This window comes from Heptranchias perlo, chromosome 2, assembly GCF_035084215.1.
Source record: "Heptranchias perlo isolate sHepPer1 chromosome 2, sHepPer1.hap1, whole genome shotgun sequence".
Taxonomy (NCBI): Eukaryota; Metazoa; Chordata; class Chondrichthyes; order Hexanchiformes; family Hexanchidae; genus Heptranchias; species Heptranchias perlo.
This window is the reverse complement of record NC_090326.1, coordinates 166,382,440-166,398,897: the sequence shown is the minus strand read 5'-3', so window position 1 is coordinate 166,398,897 and position 16,458 is coordinate 166,382,440. Positions and strand designations below refer to the sequence as shown.

The window sequence follows — 16,458 nt, the reverse complement described above, 5'->3', positions numbered from 1 at the left end:
TCTCTGTAGATGGATTTGAACCCACAACCTTCAGAGGCGAGGGTGCTGCCCACTCAGCCGTGGCTGACACCACTATTGGTGCAATGTAACAGGGGGAGAGTACCTGTGTAAAAGGGATTAGAGAGGGAGAGTACCTCTGTATGGGGGGTAGAGGAGGAGTAGATCTTTGGATTTGAGGGGGAGAGTATCTCGATATATGGAGGGATTAGAGGGGGAGAGCATCTCTGTATGGGGGGTTAGAGTGGGTGAGTATCTCTGTATGGTGGACTAGAGTGGGTGAGTATCTCTGTATGGTGGATTAGAGTGGGTGAGTATCTCTGTATGGGGGATTAGAGTGGGTGAGTATCTCTGTATGGTGGATTAGAGTGGGTGAGTATCTCTGTATGGTGGATTAGAGTGGGTGAGTATCTCTGTATGAGGGGTTAGAGTGGGTGAGTATCTCTGTATGAGGGGTTAGAGTGGGTGAGTATCTCTGTATGAGGGGTTAGAGTGGGTGAGTATCTCTGTATGGTGGATTAGAGTGGGTGAGTATCTCTGTATGGTGGATTAGAGTGGGTGAGTATCTCTGTATGGGGGATTAGAGGGGGAGAGTATCTCTGTATGGGGGATGAGAGGGGGAGAGTATCTCTGTATGAGGGGTTAGAGTGGGTGAGTATCTCTGTATGAGGGGTTAGAGTGGGTGAGTATCTCTGTATGGTGGATTAGAGTGGGTGAGTATCTCTGTATGAGGGGTTAGAGTGGGTGAGTATCTCTGTATGAGGGGTTAGAGTGGGTGAGTATCTCTGTATGGTGGATTAGAGTGGGTGAGTATCTCTGTATGGGGGATTAGAGGGGGAGAGTATCTCTGTATGGGGGATGAGAGGGGGAGAGTATCTCTGTATGAGGGGTTAGAGTGGGTGAGTATCTCTGTATGGGGGGTTAGAGGGGGAGAGTATTTCTGTAGGGGGGTCAGAAGGGGAGAGTATTTCTTTATGTGGGGTTAGTCGGGGAGAGTATCTCTGTATGGGTGGTTTGAGTGGGTGACTATCTCTGTATGGGGGGTTAGAAGGGGAGAGTGGGGAAAACACTGGATTGGGGCTGCTTTTGAGCATAGGTAGCGTGATGTGCTATTACCCCGCGCCCAATGGCCGCTGCGCAGACAGGACGCAAGTTTCGGCCCACCCGAGGACTAACCTGCAATCAGTGTTCCATTCCAGACCTTGTACGTGGAATCAATGCAATTTTCACTTTGCACCACCAGAGGGAGCTCAATCTCTTAAAGGGAGGATGTTTCTTTGAGATCTCTTAAAGGTATCTGGTACCTGATATTTGCTGAAAATAACAGTTTACGATTTGCAGAGTCACATCGCGCACGTAAAACACAGATGCAAGTCCCAACCCTATGTTTGCACACTTAAGAGTAGGGCCTCTTAAGGATCAACAAGGTCATCTATGTGTGGAACCACAAGAGATGGGTGAGATCCTGAATGAATATTTCACATCGGTATTTACGGTTGAGAAAGGCATGGATGTTAGGGAACTTGGGGAAATAAATAGTGATGTCTTGAGGAGTGTACATATTACAGAGAGGGAGGTGCTGGAAGTCTTAACGCGCATCAAGGTAGATAAATCTCCGGGACCTGATGAAATGTATCCCAGGACGTTATGGGAGGTTAGGGACGAAATTGCGAGTCCCCTAGCAGAGATATTTGAATCATCGACAGCTACAGGTGAGGTGCCTGAAGATTGGAGGGTAGCAAATGTTGTGCCTTTGTTTAAGAAGGGCGGCAGAGAAAAGCTTGGGAACTACAGACCGGTGAGCCTGACATCTGTAGTGGGTAAGTTGTTCGAGGGTATTCTGAGAGACAGGATCGACAGGCATTTGGAGAGGCAGGGACTGATTAGGAACAGTCAGCATGGTTATGAGAGGAAAATCATGTCTCACGAATTTGATTGAGTTTTTTGAAGGGGTAACCAAGAAGATAGATGAGGGCTGTGCAGTAGACGTGGTCTACATGGACTTTAGCAAAGCCTTTGACAAGGTACCGCATGGTAGGTTGTTACGTAAGGTTAAATCTCACGGGATCCAAGGTGAGGTAGCCAATTGGATACAAAATTGGCTTGACGACAGAAGACAGAGGGTGATTGTAGAGGATTGTTTTTCAGACTGGAGGCCTGTGACCAGCAGTGTGCCTCAGGGTGCTGGGTCCGCTGTTATTTGTTATTTATATTAATGATTTGGATGAGAATTTAGGAGGCATGGTTAGTAAGTTTGCAGATGACACCAAGATTGGTGGCATTGTGGACAGTGAAGAAGGTTATCTAGGATTGCAACGGGATCTTGATAAATTGGGCCAGTGGGCCGATGAATGGCAGATGGAGTTTAATTTAGATAAATGTGAGGTGATGCATTTTGGTAGATCGAATCAGACCAGGACCTACTCCGTTAATGGTAGGGCGTTGGGGAGAGTTATAGAACAAAGAGATCTAGGAGTACAGGTTCATAGCTCCTTGAAAGTGGAGTCACAGGTGGATAGGGTGGTGAAGAAGGCATTCGGTATGCTTGGTTTCATTGGTCAGAACATTGAATACAGGAGTTGGGATGTCTTGTTGAAGTTGTACAAGACATTAGTAAGGCCACACTTGGAATACTGTGTACAGTTCTGGTCACCCTACTATAGAAAGGATATTATTAAACTAGAAAGAGTGCAGAAAAGATTTACTAGTATGCTACTGGGACTTGATGGTTTGACTTATAGGGAGAGGTTAGATAGACTGGGACTTTTTTCCCTGGAGAGTAGGAGGTTAAGGGGTGATCTTATAGAAGTCTATAAAATAATGAGGGGCATAGATAAGGTCGATAGTCAAAATCTTTTCCCAAAGGTAGGGGAGTCTATAACGAGGGGACATAGATTTAAGGTGAGAGGGGAGAGATACAAAAGGGTCCAGAGGGGCAATTTTTTCACTCAAAGGGTGGTGAGTGTCTGGAACGAGCTGCCAGAGGCAGTAGTAGAGGCGGGTACAATTTTGTCTTTTAAAAAGCATTTGGACAGTTACATGGGTAAGATGGGTATAGAGGGATATGGGCCAAGTGCAGGCAATTGGGACTAGCTTAGTGGTATAAACTGGGCGACATGGACATGTTGGGCCGAAGGGCCTGTTTCCATGTTGTAAACTTCTATGATTCTATGATTCTATCCCTATGTTTGCACACTGATGAATTTTTTTAAAACATTGAATAAAGGTTGCACACTACTAAATGCCACACCCTCCAATCTGCACACCAGACCTCACCAATCTGCCGAACTGAGTTGGTACCAGGCCTGCGAGAGTGCGTGCACCAAGGTTCTCTGCTGATGCACTAGAGACCTTGGTGCAAGAGGTGGACAGAAGGAGGGAAATCCTATTTCCCATTTCCCATTGGGGGCGGGGGTGGGGTTGGGTGGGTAAGAGGCCCTCGAGACATATATCCAAAAGGCAGTGGGAGGCAGCGGGGGACGAAGTCAATGCCGGGCGCACAGTATCATGAACATGGATGCAGTGCAGGAAGAAGTTCAATGCTTTGACATGAGTGGTCAAGGTGAGTGAGGTCAACTGTCAAGTGGCGTCTCCCACCAACTGCACCACGCACAACACCCCCATCCTCCACCTACCAACAAACTCCTTCCATCAGTACTCAACTCTTCCAACCAGATACTTCCTCTCACCTTACACATTACCACTGTTGCAAGCCGCCCACCCACAACTCACAGGCCACACACACAGCAGCTATTCAACCATGACAAGCTGCACACGGACTGCAGCGGTTCAAGAAGGCGGCTCACCACCACCTTCTCAAGGGCAGTTAGGGATGGGCAATAAATGCTGGCCTTGCCAGCGACGCCAACATCCTATGAACGAATAAAGAAAAGGCACATCATCCAAACACATGTCCCGTTTTCTTACAGAAGGTGGCACATATCAAGGGGCAGCATGTAGCAGTGTCATTTAGCCTATCGAGCCTGTTCCACCATTCAATGAGATTATGGTGGACCTGTGACCTAACTCCATATACCCGCCTTAGCCCCATATCCCTGAATACCCTTGGTTCACAGAAATCTATCAGTCTCAGATTTAACTTTCACAAATGAGCTAGCATCAACTGCCGTCTGCAGAAGAGCGTTCCAAACCTCTCCCACCCTTTGCATGTGGAAGCCTTTCCTAACTTCACTCCTGCACGTCCTGGCTCTAAATATTAGACTATGTCTAGTATTGACGTCTAGGAGACCTCCAAAGACAGTTACAAATGTCTCGGCAGCCTGAAGCAATAATCCAGCCACAAACCTGTAAATCTTGCATGATCCCTTTAAATAGCGCTGGTGGGGGGTCCTCCATGTACTCTAAGACACATTCAGATGGTCGGGGTTAAGACTGTGCATTGAGTTGAGCGTTAAGTCCCAAAATGGTGTCTATCACTTTAAATCAGCATTGCACGCTGATTAAAGCCATTTTCTCCCTACTTTACATGATTCCAGCGTTTGTTATCTGAGCCTGTGCTAACTCCTATACCAAGATGGTGTCTGGCGCAAGTCACGCAGGAAACATGCGTGCACATCCAGGACGCCATCTTGGATGTCGGAGAGGCCGTGGCGCGTCAAAACAACGGGTGCTACACAGCCCAATTTAGCACCTAGGATCCCTGTATGGGGGTTAGAAGGGGAGAGTAGCTCTGGATGGAGGGTTAGGAGGGGAGAGTATCACTGTATGGAGGGTTAGAAGGGTCGAGTGTATCTGGGGGTTTAGAAGGGGAGATTATCTCTGGATGTGGGGTTGGAAGGAGAGAGTATCTCTGAATGGGGGGTTAGAAGGGGAGAGTATCTCTGTATGGGGGCTTAGAAGTGGAGATTATCTCTGTATGGGGGGTTAGAAGGGGAGAGTATCTCTGTATGGGGGGTTAGAAGTGGAGATTATCTCTGTATGGGGGGTTAGAAGTGGAGAGTATCTCTGTATGAGTGTTAGAAGTGGAGAGTATCTCTGTATGGGGGGTTAGAAGGAGAGAGTATCTCTGTATGGGGGGTTAGAAGGATAGAGTATCTCTGTATGGGGGGTTAGAAGGGGAGAGTATCTCTGTATGGGGGGTTAGAAGTGGAGAGTATTTCTGCATGGGGGGTTAGAAGTGGAGAGTATCTCTGTATGGGGGGTTAGAAGGGGAGAGTATCTCTGTATGGGGGGTTAGAAGTGGAGAGTATCTCTGTATGGGGGGTTAGAAGTGGAGAGTATCTCTGTATGAGGGGTTAGAAGGGGAGAGTATCTCTGTATGGGGGGGTTTGAAGTGGAGAGTATCTCTGTATGGGGGGTTAGAAGCGGAGAGTATCTCTGTATGGGGGGTTAGAAGGGGAGAGTATCTCTGTATGGGGGGTTAGAAGTGGAGATTATACTGTGGGGGATTGCAGGAGGGAAGACGTCACCACCCCGGCCGACCAACAAGCAAACAGACTCTTCATTATCCGATTGGACGATTCTTGACCGTCAGAATCTCCAATACTTTTATAATTTATAAACGAAAGTGCTCAAAGGAAATGAAAAAAATACACAAACTTTCATTAATTCCCCGATGATTGTTCTCCTGGATTTGCTAGCAGCAGTGTCCAGGAAATTAATCTTCAATTCCTGGAGATTCCTGGACTATCCTGGAAGGTTGGCAACCCTATTAGGACCTTAAATGTGCTGATCTATTGACCATTTTATGCCCAGGTTTTGCACTAGTGCCCTGCAACTGTCCTTCGGACCCTGATTTGCATATGCAAGATGACTTACGCCCATTGCAGTCAGGCTTCTTGGACACCTAAAAGGCCCTGCTTCGAATATGGCGACCGGCTCACTTGCAGTGCTGATCAGGCATGTGAGGTGGCCACCCAAAACCTGCAGGCCCAGCCAACATTTACCCCTGAAAATTGGGCAATGATCAGTTGAATTTCTTCCCCGTAGCAATTTGAAGGGACACAAGCACAATGAGGGACAGATATCCTGCGGACCATCGTGTCTGATAGTAACTGACCATACAGGCTGCTGCTGTGTGCACGTTCAAGTCAAGTTCCTTTACTGAGAGCTATTAACCCCCATTGAGAACCGAATAGATGTTCCGTATACTCATCTCCAACAGGCCCAGGTAGGAACGTTGTAGAATAGAGAGCGAGTCACAGATCTGGGCTCTGTCTGTCTACATTCTGGGGCACATTTACTGTTAATGACCAGCTAATCGTATTCAACACTTTCATTGATATATAATGTGAGTACTGAGACCTTCTCCTTTCTTTAATGGCAGCGTGTCAAATGAGTGCAGATTCACTCGAGGTGTCACGGTCTACACACCGTAAGTACAATTATGGCGAGCCTTAAATTGAAAGACGTTTAGGTTAGTTTCAGAAAAAGCCATTGGAAGGAATTCGAGAATTGGAGGACACTCAGGTCCCTTTGAACATCAACATTTCCCAATCTCTTACCATTTAAAAAATACTCTGCATTTCTGTTTTTCCTACCAAAGTGGATAATTTCACATATTTCAACATTATATTCCATCTGCCATGTTCTTGCCCACTCACTTCGCCTGTCTATATCCCCTTGAAGCGTCTTTGCATTCTCCTCACAACTCACATTCCCACCTAGTTTTGTGTCTTGGACATAAACTTGGAAATATTACATTTGGTCCCCTCATCCAAATCATTGATATAGATTGTAAACAGCTGGGGCCCAACATAAAAGGCCTCAATTCGAATATGGGGAGCGGCTCACTTGCAGTGCTGATCGGGCACGTGAGGTGGCCACACGAAACCTGCAGGCCCAGCGAACATTTTATCCCTGAAAAATGGGCAAAGATCAGTTACATTTCCTCCCCGTAGCAATTTGAAGGGACCCAAACACAATGAGTGACAGATGTCCAACCTGCAGATCATTGTGTCTGATAGTAACTGACCATACAGGCTGCTGGTGTGTGCACGTTCGAGTCAAGTTCCTTTACTGAGAGCTATTAACCCCCATTGAGAACCTAATAGATGTTCCGTATACTCATCTCTAATAGGCCCAGGTAGGAACGTTGTAGAATAGAGAGCGAGTCACAGATCTGGGCTCTGCCTGTCTGCATTCTGGGGCACATTTACTGTTAATGACCAGCTAATCGTATTCAGCACTTTCATTGATGTATAATGTGCGCACTGAGACCTTCTCCTTTCTATGGAAGGTTAGAAGGGGAGAGTATCTCTGTATGGAAGGTTAGAAGGGGAGAGTATCTCTGTATGGGGGGTTAGAAGGGGAGAGTATCTCTGCATGGGGGGTGAGAAGGGGAGAGTATCTCTGCATGGGGGGTTAGAAGGGGAGAGTATCTCTGTATGGGGGGTTAGAAGTGGAGAGTATCTCTGTATGGATGGTTAGAAGGGGAGAGTATCTCTGTATGGGGGCTTAGAAGGGGAGAGTATCTCTGTATGGTGGGTTAGAAGGGGAGAGTATCTCTGCATGGGGGGTTGGAAGGGGTGAGTATCTCTGTATGGGGGGTTAGAAGGGGAGAGTATCTCTGTATGGGGGGTTAGAAGTGGAGAGTATCTCTGGATGGATGGTTAGAAGGGGAGAGTATCTCTGTATGGGGGGTTAGAAGGGGAGAGTATCTCTGCATGGGGGGTGAGAAGGGGAGAGTATCTCTGCATGGGGGGTTAGAAGGGGAGAATATCTCTGTATGGGGGGTTAGAAGTGGAGAGTATCTCTGTATGGATGGTTAGAAGGGGAGAGTATCTCTGTATGGGGGCTTAGAAGGGGAGAGTATCTCTGTATGGTGGGTTAGAAGGGGAGAGTATCTCTGCATGGGGGGTTGGAAGGGGTGAGTATCTCTGTATGGGGGGTTAGAAGGGGAGAGTATCTCTGTATGGGGGGTTAGAAGTGGAGAGTATCTCTGGATGGATGGTTAGAAGGGGAGAGTATCTCTGTATGGGGGGTTAGAAGGGGAGAGTATCTCTGCATGGGGGGTTAGAAGGGGAGAGTATCTCTGTATGGGGGGTTAGAAGGGGGGAGTATCTCTGTATGGGGGGTTAGAAGGGGTGAGTATCTCTGTATGGATGGTTAGAAGGGGAGAGTATCTCTGTATGGGGGTTAGAAGGGGAGAGTATCTCTGTATGGGGGATTAGAAAGGGTGAGTATCTGTATGGGGGGTTAGAAGGGGAGAGTATCTCTGTATGGGGGTTAGAAGGGGTGAGTATCTCTGTATGGGGGGTTAGAAGGGGAGAGTATCTCTGTATGGGGGGTTAGGGGAGAGTATCTCTGTATGGGGGGTTAGAAGGGGAGAGTATCTCTGTATGGGGGGTTAGAAGGGGTGAGTATCTCTGTATGGGGGGTTAGAAGGGGAGAGTATCTCTGTATGGGGGGTTAGGGGAGAGTATCTCTGTATGGGGGGTTAGAAGGGGAGAGTATCTCTGTATGGGGGGTTAGAAGGGGAGAGTATCTCTGTATGGGGGGTTAGAAGGGGAGAGTATCTCTGTATGGGGGGAGTTAGAAGGGGAGAGTATCTCTGTATGGGGTGTTAGAAGGGGAGAGTATTTCTGTATGGGGGGTTAGAAGGGGAGAGTATCTCTGTATGGGAGTTAGAAGGGGAGAGTATCTCTGTATGGGAGTTAGAAGGGGAGAGTATTTCTGTATGGGGGGTTAGAAGGGGAGAGTATCTCTGTATGGGGGGTTAGAAGGGGAGAGTATCTCTGTATGGGGGGGTTTGAAGTGGAGATTATACTGTGGGGGATTGCAGGCAGGAAGACGTCACCACCGAGGCCGACCAACAAGCAAACAGACTCTTCATTATCCGATTGGACGATTCTTGACCGTCAGAATCTCCGATACTTTTCTAATTAATAAAATGAAAGTGCTTAATGGAAATGGAAAAAAATTCAATCTTTCATTAATTGTCCTACGATTTTTCTCCTGGATTTGCTAGCAGCAGTGTCCAGGAAATTAATCTTCAATTCCTGGAGATTCCTGGACTATCCTGGAAGGTTGGCAACCCTATTAGGACCTTAAATGTGCTGACCTATTGACCATTTTATGCCCAAGTTTTGCACTAGTGCCCTGCAACTGTCCTTCGGACCCTGATTTGCATATGCAAGATGACTTACGCCCATTGCAGCCAGGCTTCTTGGTCACCTAAAAGGCCCTGCTTCGAATATGGCGACCGGCTCACTTGCAGTGCTGATCAGGCACGTGAGGTGGCCACCCAAAACCTGCAGGCCCAGCCAACATTTACCCCTGAAAATTGGGCAATGATCAGTTGAATTTCTTCCCCGTAGCAATTTGAAGGGACACAAGCACAATGAGGGACAGATATCCTGCGGACCATCGTGTCTGATAGTAACTGACCATACAGGCTGCTGGTGTGTGCACGTTCAAGTCAAGTTCCTTTACTGAGAGCTATTAACCCCCATTGAGAACCGAATAGATGTTCCGTATACTCATCTCTAATAGGCCCAGGTAGGAACGTTGTAGAATAGAGAGCGAGTCACAGATCTGGGCTCTGTCTGTCTACATTCTGGGGCACATTTACTGTTAATGACCAGCTAATCGTATTCAGCACTTTCATTGATGTATAATGTGAGTACTGAGACCTTCTCCTTTCTTTAATGGCAGCATATTCAATGAGTGCAGATTCACTCGATTTGTCACGGTCTACACACCGTAAGTACAATTATAGCTAGCCTTAAATTGAAAGACATTTAGGTTTGTTTCAGAAAAAGACGTGGAAGGTATTCGAGAATTGGTGATCCAACACTCTGGGACTGAACAGCAAGGCACTGGTTCTTGTCCACAATTCGGGATATGATGAACTTCACAGCTCAGTTAGCCCGACAAGGTCAATCAAGGCCAGGTTACCGCTCAGGTAATGTTAAACCACGGAATCCAAAAGGTCCCAAGATCGATTCTGGTTCGTCACTGAGTCAGTTTTCCTGTGAAGTGGGAGGAGTGTTTAAAAGGATAGAGTGCCTCTATGAATTGAAGGGATTTAGAGGGGGAGAGAATCTCTGTGAATTGACTTGACTTGCATTTTTTATACAGCACCTTTCACAATCTCAGGACGTCCCCAAGCCCCTTACAGCCAATCATGTACTTTTGAAGTGTAGTCACTGTTGTCATGTAGGAAATTTTTTTTAAATTATTCGTTCACGGGATGTGGGCGTCGCTGGCGAGGCCAGCATTTATTGCCCATCCCTAATTGCCCTACTAACATCAATAGGAGGGAAAATGCTGGTGTCTATTATAAAGGATGTGATAACAGGACACTTAGAAAATATCAACCTTATCAGACAAAGTCAACATGGATTTATGAAAGGGAAATAGTGTTTGACAAGCCTCCTGGAGCTTTTTGAGGATGTTACTAATAGAATAGTAACATCCACATCATGACTAATAGAATAGATCAGTGAAAACCAGTGGATATGTTGTATTGGATTTGCAGAAGGCCTTTGATAAAGTCCCATATGAGAGGTTAGTGTGCAAAATTAAAGCAGATGGGATTGGGGGCAGGATACTGGCATGGATTGAAGTATAGTGACTTTGTAATGTTGGAAACCCAGCAGTCAATTTGAACACAAGCAAGGTCCCACAAACAGCAATGTGATTATGACCAAATAATGTTTTAGTGATGTTGGTTGAGGGATAAGAATTGGCCAGGACACCAGGGAGAGATCCACTGCTCATTTTTGAAGTAATGCCATGGGATCTTTTAAGTCCACCTGAGAGGGCAGACTGGGCCTCCATTTAACATCTCATCTGAAAGACGGCACCTCTGAGTGTGCAGCACTCCCTCCGTACCGTACTTGAATGTCAGCCAAAATTATGTGCTCAAGCCTCTGGAGTGGGGCTTGAACCCACATCATTCTGACTCAGAGGTGCAAGTGTAATCACCGAGTCACAGCTGAAACCTATATTGGGGGGATTTAAAATGCAGAGTACCTTTGCAAGACGGATTAAAGAGGGTGAGTATCTCTATCAGGGGATAAAGTGAGGAGAACTTCTGTGTATTAGAGAGGGAAAAATATCTCCAAATGGGGGGGGTTAGAAGGGGAGAGTATCTCTGTATGAGGGGGTAGAAGGAAAGAGTATCTCTGTTTGGGGGGTTAGAAGGGGAGAGTATCTCTGTATGGGTGGTTAGAAGGGGAGAGTATCTCTATGGGGGGTTGGAAGTGGAGAGTATCTCTGTATGGGGGGTTAGAAGGGGAGAGTATCTCTGTATGGGGGGGGGTAGAAGGAAAGAGTATCTCTGTTTGGGGGATTAGAAGGGGAGAGTATCTCTGCATGAGGGGTTAGAAGTGGAGAGTATCTCTGTATGAGGGGTTAGAAGTTTAGAGTATCTCTGTATGGGTGTTAGAAGGGGAGAGTATCTCTGTATGGGGGGTTGGAAGGGGAGAGTATGTCTGGATGGGGGGTCAGAAGGGGAGAGTATCTCTGTATGGGGGGTTGGAAGGGGAGAGTATGTCTGTATGGGGAGTTAGAAGGGGAGAGTATCTCTGTATGGGGGGTTAGAAGGGGAGAGTATCTCTGTATGGCGGGTTTGAAGTGGAGAGTATCTCTGTATGGGGGGTTAGAAGGGGAGAGTATCTCTGTATGGGGGATTAGAAGGGGAGAGTATCTCTGTATGGGGGGTTAGAATTGGAGATTATACTGTGGGGGATTGCAGGCAGGAAGACGTCACCACCTAGGCCGACCAACAAGCGAACGGACTCTTCATTATCCGATTGGACGATTCCTGACCATCAGAATCTCCAATACTTTTCTAATTAATAAAATGAAAGTGCTTAATGGAAATGGAAAAAAAGTCAATCTTTCATTAATTGTCCTACGATTTTTCTCCTGGATTTGCTAGCAGCAGTGTCCAGGAAATTAATCTTCAATTCCTGGAGATTCCTGGACTATCCTGGAACGTTGGCAACCCTATTAGGACCTTAAATGTGCTGACCTATTGACCATTTTATGCCCAAGTTTTGCACTAGTGCCCTGCAACTGTCCTTCGGACCCTGATTTGCATATGCAAGATGACTTACGGCCATTGCAGCCAGGCTTCTTGGTCACCTAAAAGGCGCTGCTTCGAATATGGCGATCGGCTCACTTGCAGTGCTGATCAGGCACGTGAGGTGGCCACCCAAAACCTGCAGGCCCAGCCAACATGTACCCCTGAAAATTGGGCAATGATCAGTTGAATTTCTTCCCCGTAGCAATTTGAAGGGACACAAGCACAATGAGGGACAGATATCCTGCGGACCATCGTGTCTGATAGTAACTGACCATACAGGCTGTTGCTGTGTGCACGTTCAAGTCAAGTTCCTTTACTGAGAGCTATTAACCCCCATTGAGAACCGAATAGATGTTCCGTATACTCATCTCCAACAGGCCCAGGTAGGAACGTTGTAGAATAGAGAGCGAGTCACAGATCTGGGCTCTGTCTGTCTACATTCTGGGGCACATTTACTGTTAATGACCAGCTAATCTTATTCAGCACTATCATTGATGTATAATGTGAGTACTGAGACCTTCTCCTTTCTTTAATGGCAGCATATTCAATGAGTGCAGATTCACTCGATTTGTCACGGTCTACACACCGTAAGTACAATTATAGCTAGCCTTAAATTGAAAGACATTTAGGTTTGTTTCAGAAAAAGACGTGGAAGGTATTCGAGAATTGGTGATCCAACACTCTGGGACTGAACAGCAAGGCACTGGTTCTTGTCCACAATTCGGGATATGATGAACTTCACAGCTCAGTTAGCCCGATAAGGTCAATCAAGGCCAGGTTACCGCTCAGGTAATGTTAAACCACGGAATCCAAAAGGTCCCAAGATCGATTCTGGTTCGTCACTGAGTCAGTTTTCCTGTGAAGTGGGAGGAGTGTTTAAAAGGATAGAGTGCCTCTATGAATTGAAGGGATTTAGAGGGGGAGAGAATCTCTGTGAATTGACTTGACTTGCATTTTTTATACAGCACCTTTCACAATCTCAGGACGTCCCCAAGCCCCTTACAGCCAATCATGTACTTTTGAAGTGTAGTCACTGTTGTCATGTAGGAAATTTTTTTTAAATTATTCGTTCACGGGATGTGGGCGTCGCTGGCGAGGCCAGCATTTATTGCCCATCCCTAATTGCCCTACTAACATCAATAGGAGGGAAAATGCTGGTGTCTATTATAAAGGATGTGATAACAGGACACTTAGAAAATATCAACCTTATCAGACAAAGTCAACATGGATTTATGAAAGGGAAATAGTGTTTGACAAGCCTCCTGGAGCTTTTTGAGGATGTTACTAATAGAATAGTAACATCCACATCATGACTAATAGAATAGATCAGGGAAAACCAGTGGATATGTTGTATTGGATTTGCAGAAGGCCTTTGATAAAGTCCCATATGAGAGGTTAGTGTGCAAAATTAAAGCAGATGGGATTGGGGGCAGTATACTGGCATGGATTGAAGTATAGTGACTTTGTAATGTTGGAAACCCAGCAGTCAATTTGAACACAAGCAAGGTCCCACAAACAGCAATGTGATTATGACCAAATAATGTTTTAGTGATGTTGGTTGAGGGATAAGAATTGGCCAGGACACCAGGGAGAGATCCACTGCTCATTTTTGAAGTAATGCCATGGGATCTTTTAAGTCCACCTGAGAGGGCAGACTGGGCCTCCATTTAACATCTCATCTGAAAGACGGCACCTCTGAGTGTGCAGCACTCCCTCCGTACCGTACTTGAATGTCAGCCAAAATTATGTGCTCAAGCCTCTGGAGTGGGGCTTGAACCCACATCATTCTGACTCAGAGGTGCAAGTGTAATCACCGAGTCACAGCTGAAACCTATATTGGGGGGATTTAAAATGCAGAGTACCTTTGCAAGACGGATTAAAGAGGGTGAGTATCTCTATCAGGGGATAAAGTGAGGAGAACTTCTGTGTATTAGAGAGGGAAAAATATCTCCAAATGGGGGGGGGTTAGAAGGGGAGAGTATCTCTGTATGGGGGGGTAGAAGGAAAGAGTATCTCTGTTTGGGGTGTTAGAAGGGGAGAGTATCTCTGTATGGGTGTTTAGAAGGGGAGAGTATCTCTATGGGGGGTTGGAAGTGGAGAGTATCTCTGTATGAGGGGTTAGAAGTGGAGAGTATCTCTGTATGGGGGGTTAGAAGGGGAGAGTATCTCTGTATGGGGGGGGGGGGTAGAAGGAAAGAGTATCTCTGTTTGGGGGATTAGAAGGGGAGAGTATCTCTGTATGAGGGGTTGGAAGTGGAGAGTATCTCTGTATGAGGGGTTAGAAGTGGAGAGTATCTCTGTATGGGGGGTTAGAAGGGGAGAGTATCTCTGGATGGGGGGGGGTAGAAGGAAAGAGTATCTCTGTTTGGGGGATTAGAAGGGGAGAGTATCTCTGTATGAGGGGTTAGAAGTGGTGAGTATCTCTGTATGGGGGGTTAGAAGTGGAGAGTATCTCTGTATGGGGGGTTAGAAGGGGAGAGTATCTCTGCATGAGGGGTTAGAAGTGGAGAGTATCTCTGTATGAGGGGTTAGAAGTTTAGAGTATCTCTGTATGGGTGTTAGAAGGGGAGAGTATCTCTGTATGGGGGGTTGGAAGGGGAGAGTATGTCTGGATGGGGGGTCAGAAGGGGAGAGTATCTCTGTATGGGGGGTTGGAAGGGGAGAGTATGTCTGTATGGGGAGTTAGAAGGGGAGAGTATCTCTGTATGGGGGGTTAGAAGGGGAGAGTATCTCTGTATGGGGGCTTAGAAGGGGAGAGTATCTCTGTATGGCGGGTTTGAAGTGGAGAGTATCTATGTTTGGGGGGTTAGAAGTGGAGAGTATCTCTGTATGAGGGGTTAGAAGTGGAGAGTATCTCTGTATGGGGGGTTAGAAGTGGAGAGTATCTCTGTATGGGTGTTAGAAGGGGAGAGTATCTCTGTATGGGGGATTAGAAGGGGAGAGTATTTCTGTATGGGGGGTTAGAAGGGGAGAGTATCTCTGTATGGGTGTTAGAAGGGGAGAGTATCTCTGTATGGGGGGTTAGAATTGGAGATTATACTGTGGGGGATTGCAGGCAGGAAGACGTCACCACCTAGGCCGACCAACAAGCGAACGGACTCTTCATTATCCGATTGGACGATTCCTTACCATCAGAATCTCCGATACTTTTCGAATTAATAAAATGAAAGTGCTTAATGGAAATGGAAAAAAAGTCAATCTTTCATTAATTGTCCGACGATTTTTCTCCTGGATTTGCTAGCAGCAGTGTCCAGGAAATTAATCTTCAATTCCTGGAGATTCCTGGACTATCCTGGAAGGTTGGCAACCCTATTAGGACCTTAAATGTGCTGACCTATTGACCATTTTATGCCCAAGTTTTGCACTAGTGCCCTGCAACTGTCCTTCGGACCCTGATTTGCATATGCAAGATGACTTACGCCCATTGCAGCCAGGCTTCTTGGTCACCTAAAAGGCGCTGCTTCGAATATGGCGATCGGCTCACTTGCAGTGCTGATCAGGCACGTGAGGTGGCCACCCAAAACCTGCAGGCCCAGCCAACATTTACCCCTGAAAATTGGGCAATGATCAGTTGAATTTCTTCCCCGTAGCAATTTGAAGGGACACAAGCACAATGAGGGACAGATATCCTGCGGACCATCGTGTCTGATAGTAACTGACCATACAGGCTGCTGGTGTGTGCACGTTCAAGTCAAGTTCCTTTACTGAGAGCTATTAACCCCCATTGAGAACCGAATAGATGTTCCGTATACTCATCTCTAATAGGCCCAGGTAGGAACGTTGTAGAATAGAGAGCGAGTCACAGATCTGGGCTCTGTCTGTCTACATTCTGGGGCACATTTACTGTTAATGACCAGCTAATCGTATTCAGCACTATCATTGATGTATAATGTGAGTACTGAGACCTTCTCCTTTCTTTAATGGCAGCATATTCAATGAGTGCAGATTCACTCGATTTGTCACGGTCTACACACCGTAAGTACAATTATAGCTAGCCTTAAATTGAAAGACATTTAGGTTTGTTTCAGAAAAAGACGTGGAAGGTATTCGAGAATTGGTGATCCAACACTCTGGGACTGAACAGCAAGGCACTGGTTCTTGTCCACAATTCGGGATATGATGAACTTCACAGCTCAGTTAGCCCGACAAGGTCAATCAAGGCCAGGTTACCGCTCAGGTAATGTTAAACCACGGAATCCAAAAGGTCCCAAGATCGATTCTGGTTCGTCACTGAGTCAGTTTTCCTGTGAAGTGGGAGGAGTGTTTAAAAGGATAGAGTGCCTCTATGAATTGAAGGGATTTAGAGGGGGAGAGAATCTCTGTGAATTGACTTGACTTGCATTTTTTATACAGCACCTTTCACAATCTCAGGACGTCCCCAAGCCCCTTACAGCCAATCATGTACTTTTGAAGTGTAGTCACTGTTGTCATGTAGGAAATTTTTTTTAAATTATTCGTTCACGGGA

The 16,458-nt window shown here is 46.4% G+C and overlaps 1 long non-coding RNA gene across 1 annotated transcript in view; it reads left to right on the top strand.

Annotated features, from left to right (window-relative positions):
* The window catches only part of LOC137334641 (uncharacterized), a 31,431-nt gene extending 25,100 nt beyond the window's left edge, over nt 1-6,331 (top strand). The window contains exon 4 of the long non-coding RNA XR_010966196.1: nt 6,284-6,331. This is a non-coding gene — a long non-coding RNA (uncharacterized lncRNA). The remainder of the gene's footprint in view (nt 1-6,283) is intronic.
* The last annotated feature ends 10,127 nt before the right edge of the window (nt 6,332-16,458 follow it).